This window comes from Notechis scutatus, chromosome 2 (assembly GCF_049901735.1).
Source record: "Notechis scutatus isolate UNSWTSFEM ecotype Mainland chromosome 2, rNotScu1.2, whole genome shotgun sequence".
Taxonomy (NCBI): Eukaryota; Metazoa; Chordata; class Lepidosauria; order Squamata; family Elapidae; genus Notechis; species Notechis scutatus.
The window spans coordinates 14,528,351-14,536,315 of record NC_142010.1 but is presented as its reverse complement, the minus strand read 5'-3'; the positions used below and the strand labels follow the sequence as shown (position 1 = coordinate 14,536,315).

Below are 7,965 nucleotides of genomic sequence, written 5' to 3'. Positions count from 1 at the left end.
GAGCAGCTGGAGCCAGTTCCCAGCCTGTGCATGCACAGAGCTGCCAAAAAGAAAGAACAATTACGAACTAAGGATCAACATGGGAGTAGGGCCACGGGTGGATAATGAATGGCTCCTCCCATAAGAATTAAAAGAGGATCAAAAGGGGAGGGGGCTTTTGCAGGAAACAATTCATTCGGTGCAGCCGTGTGAAGATCTGTCTGTGCATCTCAGAGACTGTGCCGAGTCAGCAATGTGTTTGAAAATTCCTTGTCAGCAATGTGTTTGAAAATATTTACTTGGCAGCTCTCCAAGCTACATAAGGTCTGTGCTCCTAAACTGTTTGCCAGGCCTTTGACTGATGGTGAATGCAAGAAATTCACCTTCGTTTAATAAAAGGGGTTTTGCTGGGACAAAGAGTAGGCTTAGTGCTTTTTGGGGAAGCCTAGGTCAGAGCACAAAGTCACTGAGCACCCGAAAATAGTGGTCACTTGACTGCAGGCCCCTCCCCCCAGCAGTTGAAACTTCAGAACTGTGCCATAAGTCCAACTGTTACAAAAGTTCACTTCATAACTGTTCGAAGTTACAACAGCACTGAAAACAGTGACTTACGGTCACTTTTCACAGAATAGAACAGAACAGAACAGAATAGAATAGAAAATATACTAGAATAGAGTAGAATAGAATAGAACAGAATAGAATAGAATTAAGAATAGAATAGAATACAATAGAATTAAGAATAAAAAAGAACAGAATAGAATAGAAACTAGAATAGAATAGAATAGAAAATATAATATACTAGAATAGAGTCAAATAGAACAGAATAGAATAGAAACTAGAATAGAATTAAGAATAGAATAGAATAAGAATAGAATAGAAACTAGAATAGAATAGAAACTAAAATAGAATGGAATGGAATAGAATAGGAACAGAATAGAATAGAATTAAGAATAGAATAGAGTAGAGTAGAGTAGAATAGAATAGAATAGAATAGAATAAAAAAATAGAATAGAATAGAATAGAAACTAAAATGGAATGGAATAGAATAGAATAGAAACTAGAGTAGAATAGAAACTAGAATAGAATAGAAACTAAAATGGAATGGAATGAATGGAATGGAATGGAATGGAATAGAATAGGAACAGGATAGGATAGGATAGGATAGGATAGAAACTAGAATAGAATAGAAACTAAAATGGAATGGAATAGAATAGAATAGAATAGAATAGAATAGAAACTAGAATAGAAACGAAACTAAAATGGAATGGAATGGAATAGAATAGAATAGAATAGAATAGAATAGAATAGAATAGAATAGAATAGAAACTAAAATGGAACGGAACAGAACAGAACAGAACAGAACAAAATAGATGCATGTGGCTGCTCAAACAGCCAGAAACAGGCTCCATGAGGGTGGTATGAGGGCCCAACGTCCACAGGTGGGGGTTGTGCTTACAGCCCAACACCGTGCAGGACATTTGGCATTTGCCAGAGAACGCCAAGATTGGCAAATTTGCCACTGGCGCCCTGAGCTCTTCACAGATGAAAGCAGGTGAGCACATGTGACAGACGTGACAGGGTCTGGAGATGCCGTGGAGAATGTTCTGCTGCGTGCAACATCCTCCAGCATGACCAGTTTGGCAGTGAGTCAGTAATGGTGTGGGGTGGCATTTCTTTAGGGGGCCGCACAGCCCTCCATGTGCTCACCAGAGGTAGCCTGACTGCCATTAGATACCGAGATGAGATCCTCAGACCCCTTGTGAGACCATTTGCTGGTGCGGTTGGCCCTGGGTTCCTCCTAATGCACAACAATGCTAGACCTCATGTGGCTGGAGTGTGTCAGCAGTTTCTGCAAGATGAAGGCATTGATGCTATGGACTGGCCCGCCCGTTCCCCAGACCTGAATCCAATTGAGCACATCTGGGACATCATGTCTCGCTCCATCCACCAACGCCACGTTGCACCACAGACAGTCCAAGAGTTGGGGGATGCTTTAGTCCAGGTGTAGGAGGAGATCCCTCAGGAGGAAAAGCGAGAATCCCTGGCAGAGAATCGTGAAGGGAGCAAAGAAAGTGGAGGGTCCCTTCTGGGCCTGCCATGAACTCCCCCCTTGAGCTGCAGCCCCTCCCAAGACTAAAGGAATCCCCCCTCCCACTTTCTCTGCTTGTCTCTCTCCGCGGAATTCTCCCTCCTCCTTCAGCTGAAGTCACAAAGGACTCTGCCCGGAGACCGATGACGCTCAAGCAGGGAGAATTCCCATTGGTGCTGCTGCTAGTTCTGGCCCCTCCCACCTCCAAAGACAGGGGGGAAAAGGCTCCCCCCCTCAATTCAGAGCCCTGATTCCTCCTCTGGGGCTGGAAGCATCTGGCCGGGACACCCCCTTCCTCCGCCCCTTCACTTCGCATGTGGAGATTCCTGCCATGGGAAGAGTTTCTGCACTGGATGAGAAGGGGGGAGGGGCAGCCAATAGCAGGGAAGACTTGGGGGTCACAGACACACACACCCCAATCCAAAGGGAACCCTCAACTAAGCCAGGAAGAGGCGGAGAAGATCTGCAGGGATCCCTCCTAGCCCAGATGGATCCTTCCCCCCAGTTACGGGAGAAAAACGCGATTTCCCTCCTTGAAAAATGCGTCTCTCTTGTTTCAAATGTCTGGATGAACTGGCTCCTTCCGATTCACCATCCCTCGACCCCTGATGTCCAGGACCCACCCTCTTTCTGTGGGTCAGGAATCCAGGTCCCCCTTTTCCTCGCACACCCAGGGCCCCGAGGGAAGATCCCGGAATCCAGTTGGGCTGTTTCTCCTTTGCTTCCCGCTCCTTTCCTCGGAGAATTTCCACCTCTTTGCCTTCATTGCCAGCTTTTTCCTCTCTTTCAGCAGAGAAAAACATCAAGTAACGTTTGGGGAGAAATTTGACCAGTAGAAAAGTGCAGATATATTGTGGAACCCGGATGAGCTTTTCCCCCCGGGAATTTGGCTATTTTGGCTGTGGAACAGGAAACAAAAGGCTCCTTTTGGTTATTTTTTATGAAGATTCTCATGGAACGAAATAGAAAATAAAGAAAGTTGGGAAATGGGAAAGGGAAGTGTAGGATGCGGGGGGAAAGGGAAAAACTATTTTCAAGGAAGCAGAATACAAAGTGAAATTTCAGCCTCAATTCTTCCTTCTACTGTTCATTCTTAGTAAATTCGGTACATTTCTATAAAAAGCAATCCTAATCAGCAAATCCTATAGGGAAGGTTTCCCTTCCTTTTGCCTCAAGCACAAAGTCCAGAAGTGGTTTCCAGGTAGAAACACAGCTGGATCTTTTCTTTTCTCTGGTCCGAACAGTTCATCTCGTCCTCTCAACCCTCATTTCTTCCGTCCATCCACCTTCAATCTTGGAGATGGAGGTATATTTCCAGTTTTGCGTATCAAGAATTCTGGCTGCACTCAGCTTGTATAATAATTTTTATTTCAAGTTCTTTATCCAGTAATCCTAAAATGTCAATCTCTGGTTTTCAATAGATGCAGAGAGATAAATCACATTTGCACAATAAAGAAAAACCTAGGAAGGAAATGAAAAAGACACACCTCCCCTCCAACAGCCAATAGATAAGCAGGGACCAGCACCAGACAAGTAAACAGGCAGAAAACAATCGTCCAATCAAGGAACCATCCAGGAGGAAACCACACAATCTCTGGCAGGGCATCTAAACAGGCAGCCAATTCCCCACTCTGCTTTGCACTGAGGATGTTACCTAGCTGGGTAATGAAACATCTCCAAGCGAACCAAGCACCGAGGGCTCCAACGACCCCAGAGTTTAACCCAACCTCCAGATATTATCTTCTGTGGACTACATCCTCTTTCAAATGCCTGCCCCAGGACTACAAATCCCATCTTCCTCAGCTGACTCCAAGGTTTGTCCATTTCCCTCACCTTCTCCCTCCACTGCCAATTGTGATCAACTGGATTCTTTTTGGTTCCTGACATCCACCCAGTACAAACAGTTTCTCCTTCCTCCCCTCTGAAACCCCAGAAAATGGCAGTTCCCTCTTGTGGGGGAGGGGAGCACACGTTCCACCTTCCGCTGGGCATCCAAAATTCAAGGATGCCGGGAATTTATCTGACCCAGTTACCTAGTTGGGTAATTCAATGTCTCCAAGGAAACAACCAAGCTCAGAAGCCCCCAAGGACCCCAGAGTTGAACTGAGCTCCAGATAATCTCTCCTGTTGTAATCAGATAGGATAGAATTCTTTATTGGCCAAGTGTGATCGAACACACAAGGAAATTGTCTTTGGAGCATAAGCTCTCAGTGTACATTAAAAAAAAAATACATTCACCAAGAATCACAAGACTTAGTGACAGTCATAGGATACTAATAAGCATACTAGGGAACAAATAAAACAATATAAATTGTAAAAATACAAGCAACACGATAATAGTCATAAGAGATGGCTAATAGAAAGGATGAGAAAAACTTACTAAGGCTTTATAAAACAGTACTAATACTTCACATGATTTTGATTCTATGCTTCTATACAATTGAAGATTATATTAGCTTTTTTGGCTGCTGCCGCACACACGTGACTCATGTTTAAGTGATCATCCATTCGGACTCCCAAGGTCCCTCTCACTGTTACGGTTTTTGAGCCAGGTTTCCTGTAATGTTTTTCCTGCCCAGGTGTAAAATCTTACTTTTCTCCACATTAAATTTCAATTTCTTGGATTCAACCTTGTCTCATTTGGATCATACACATACAAATCTATAGAGACCTATAAAGGTCAGTGGTTAAAATGCAGTACTACCGGCTAATTGTCCATAACCAGGAGTTCGATCCTGACCAGCTCATGGTTGATTGAGTCTTTCATCCTTCTGCTGTCCCTAAAATTAGGACCCAGATTGCCGGGGACCATATGCTGACTTTTTAAATTGCTCAGAGTGTGGTAAAGCATTGTGGAGTGGTATATAAGTCTAAGTGGAATTGCTATTGCTATATAGTTTCTCCCAAGCGTGGATCCTTTTATAAGATGACCATTGTGAATAAAACTGTCTCCACATACCATGCATTTAAATGGCTTCTCTCGTGAGTAGATCTTTTTTGTGGCTTCTAAGGCCACTGCTCTGAGCAAAGATCTTTCCACACCATGCATTTATATGGTTTCTCTCCTGAGTGGATCTTTTTGTGTCTTCTAAGATCACTGCCTCGAGTAAATGTCTTTCCACACTCCATACATTTATACGGCTTCTCCCCTGTGTGGCTTCTTTTATGAGAAATAAGATAACCTTTTTGAGCAAAGGTCTTTCCACACTCCATGCATTTATAGGGCTTCTCCCCTGTGTGGATCATCTTATGAGAAATAAGATGGCCTCTTTGACCAAACGACTTTCCGCACTCCATGCATTTATATGGTTTCTCCCCTGTGTGGCTTCTTTTATGAGAAATAAGATAACCTTTTTGAGCAAAGGTTTTTCCACACTCCATGCATTTATAGGGCTTCTCCCCTGTGTGGATCATCTTATGGGAAATAAGATTACATTTTTGAACAAAGGTCTTTCCACACTCCATGCATTTATATGGTTTCTCTCCTGAGTGGATCTTTTTGTGCCCACTAAGGCCACTACTGTGAGCAAAGGTCTTTCCACACTCCATGCATTTATACAACTTCTCCCCTGTGTGGATGATTTTATGGGAAATAAGATTACATTTTTGAACAAAGGTCTTTCCACACTCCATGCATTTATATGGTTTCTCTCCTGAGTGGATCTTTTTGTGCCCACTAAGGCCACTACTATAAGCAAAGGTCTTTCCACACTCCATGCATTTAAATGGCTTCTCTCCTGTGTGGATTATCTTATGGGAAATAAGATTACATTTTTGAGCAAAGGTCTTTCCACATTCCATGCATTTAAAAGGCTTCTCCCCGGTGTGGATCCTTTTGTGTATTTTTATTTCACTGTTATGAGCAAACGTCTTTCCACACACCAAGCATTTGTACAGCTTTTCCCCTGTGTGGATCCTTTCATGGGAAGTAAGTGTACTGGTATGAGCAAAGGTTTTTCCACACTCCATACATTTATACGACTTCTCCCCAATGTGGATCATCTTATGGGAAATAAGATTACTTCTTTGAGCAAAGGTCTTTCCACACTCTGTGCATTTATATGGTTTATCCCCTGTGTGGATCATCTTATGGGAAATAAGATTACCTCTTTGAGCAAAGGTCTTTCCACACTCTGTGCATTTATATGGTTTATCCCCTGTGTGGATCATCTTATGGGAAATAAGATTACCTCTTTGAGCAAAAGTCTTTTCACACACTATGCATTTATATGGTTTATCCCCAGTGTGGATCCTTGTATGGATAGTAAGTTGCCTGTTTGTTCTAAAACATTTTCCGCATTCCAAACATTTATAAGGCTTCTCTTTTGTGTCAATCACTTTTTGAGATGTAAGGAAGTTATTCCCAAGAGAAAGAATGAATGTCCCATTGTAATTTTGTCCGTTGTGTCTTCTTATAGCACCTTCTCCTTTGTTTGGGGTTAAATAGTGTTCATTTACTTGTACTTTTGGTTTGATTAGTTTCACACTTTTTCCAGTATATTTTTGCCTTATATTCTCTTCTTGGGCAAGAAAGTCTTGCATTGGAGCATCAGTGTAAGATGAGCTTTCCTGATTCAAATTCTTTGACTGGTTTCTCTCATGGCTTTCAAATTCCATTCGAATTCTAAACTTCTCCGTTCCATCTTTAGCACTGATCACTTGGAACAGTTCACAGGAATCTCGATTATCCTGCCCATTATTACCTTCAAAGCAAAAGGGAAATGAAAATGATAACAAGGTTAGAGGAAAAGATGAAACTGCATGCTTACAGTGGTGTGATATAGACATGATGGTTTCTATATTCACGAGTCATGAAAGCTTTGAAAGTATCTAGAAAACATCTCTTTCTTTACAATTATCTCTATCTATCTATCTATCTATCTATCTATCTATCTATCTATCTATCTATCTATGCAAATCTCACTTAGAATCAGCTTTGAGTTAAGGAATAGAATAGAATAAGAGAGGTGGAAGGTACCTTGGAGATCTTCTAGTCTAATCCCCTGCTTAAGCAAGAAACCCTACACCACTTCAGACAAATGGTTATCCAACATCTTCTTAAAAACTTCCAGTGCTGTAGCATTCACAACTTCTGGAGGCAAGTTGTTCCACTGATTAATTGTACTACCTGTCAGGAAATTTCTCCTTACTTCTAAGTTACTTCTCTCCTTGATTAGTTTCTACCCATTGCTTCTTGTCCTGCCCTCAGGTGCTTGGAGCAGTGGTTGCCAACCACTGGGCTGGGGACCATTGGTGGTCCACGAGAAAATTTTGGTGGTCCGCAGACAAATGTCACCCCCAAAGCAATTAATCCAGGCTGCGCAGGAACACAAGGCTGCGCCACCCACATGGCCCGCGGGAACACAAGGCTTGCATTGCTTGCATTGTGAACAACACAAGGTAGTGAGGGGAGAGGGGGAACTTGCCCAACGCACCCCACGTGCCTTGCCTGGCCATCGGGCTGCTTCTATGCGCTTCTTTCTTCTTCTGCTTTTGGCTGCACACAAGGAAAGCAGCCAAAGTCTTTCTTTCTCTCCCCCAAACTCCACCAGAAATGAGTCTTTGGGACTCTGCAAGGCTTCCTGCTCCAAGAGGCTGCGCTGGCAGACTCATTTCTGGCAGAGTTTGGGGGAGAGAAAGAAAGACTTCTGCTGCTTTCCTTGCATGAAGCCAAAAGGGTCTCTCTCTCTCTCTCTCTCTCCCTCTCTCTCTCTCCCCGAGAATGGAGCTGGAGACCTGTGATCTCAAATAAAGAATGATCTATCAGTAGGAAAACGGGTTGTGGAATTTTCTTGCAGACTTTTTTAGGATTTTCCCAGGGTCTCTGGTCTGCAGGATTTAAAATTATAAGTTTGGTGGTCCTGAAAAGGTTGGCGACCCCTGCTCCAGAGGACACA

At 43.0% G+C, this 7,965-nt stretch overlaps 1 protein-coding gene across 1 annotated transcript in view; it reads right to left on the bottom strand.

The window, feature by feature from the left end:
- Positions 1–7,965, bottom strand: part of LOC113429654 (uncharacterized) — a 219,888-nt gene that overhangs the window by 93,332 nt on the left and 118,591 nt on the right. The gene's annotated exons all lie outside the window — the stretch shown is intronic.